This window comes from Amborella trichopoda, chromosome 6 (genome assembly GCF_054954075.1).
Source record: "Amborella trichopoda isolate Santa Cruz 75 chromosome 6, AtrichopodaSantaCruz75HAP2 v2.0, whole genome shotgun sequence".
NCBI classification, from domain to species: Eukaryota; Viridiplantae; Streptophyta; class Magnoliopsida; order Amborellales; family Amborellaceae; genus Amborella; species Amborella trichopoda.
This window is the reverse complement of record NC_142341.1, coordinates 35,594,686-35,595,676: the sequence shown is the minus strand read 5'-3', so window position 1 is coordinate 35,595,676 and position 991 is coordinate 35,594,686.

Sequence of the window (991 nt, the reverse complement as noted above, 5' to 3'; positions counted from 1 at the left end):
CAGTTACATAGTCTTTTTCAAAATCAAAACACTCTTTAAAAATGGATTTATGAAACACCATTTTTAAATGGATTTATGAGGTGTAAAGCATAAGGTTGACACCTTATATAAACTTTTTCCCTTCTTAATTCCATTATCATGACCCTTGTCTAAAAGCGCCCTAGATGAGAAAAGCGAGGGCCCCTAATATGAGGAACATGCAGTGGGACCGCAAAGAGAAAACAAGACCGTTCAAATAATGGAAAAGAGAATAACAATTAAAAACAATAATAAAAAAGAGATTATATGCTTCGAACTCAAGACGTCATTTTATGACTCCATACCACTCAAACTACTGTTCGACTTAGCCCAACAGCTTTTTAATTTGCTCGTTAGAAACAAACATCCATTACATAGATAATCAAGAGCGATTCACACTTTTGTTTGGAGAAATCAAGGGTTTAACCAAATCAAGCTAACCTACAAAGGGGAAAACAAAAAATACTTAAAACAGCAGTAATTGAATCAGATCTACGAGATGAACCAAGGACATTTTGCATAATTGTTTGTGCACAATACACCTGAATTTCATCGTGCCTATTTCACAAAACAGAGTTATATGTTAATCTCCATTGCCAAAAACAACAATTAGTTGTCGGAGATTCTGTATCCGATTATCCACCATCCCCTGATAGAAACTTGAAACTAGCTTCATAAAACATTCAGCAATCAACAAACATAAGCACAAATTTGCACCATAAGCACAACCATCAACAACCATAAGCACAACCATAAGCACAAATTTGCACCATAAAGCACAATCATCAACAACCATAAGCACAACCATAAACACAAAATAGTGATATTACAAACCAAAAATCAAACTCAAGAAGAGTTAATAGTTAATAACTTGACTATTAACTCTTATCACAAATTCACCCTACCATCCCCAAATTAACAATCAAAAGCATCACATCAACATCCAAATATCAAACAACCGCCAAATCAAAGA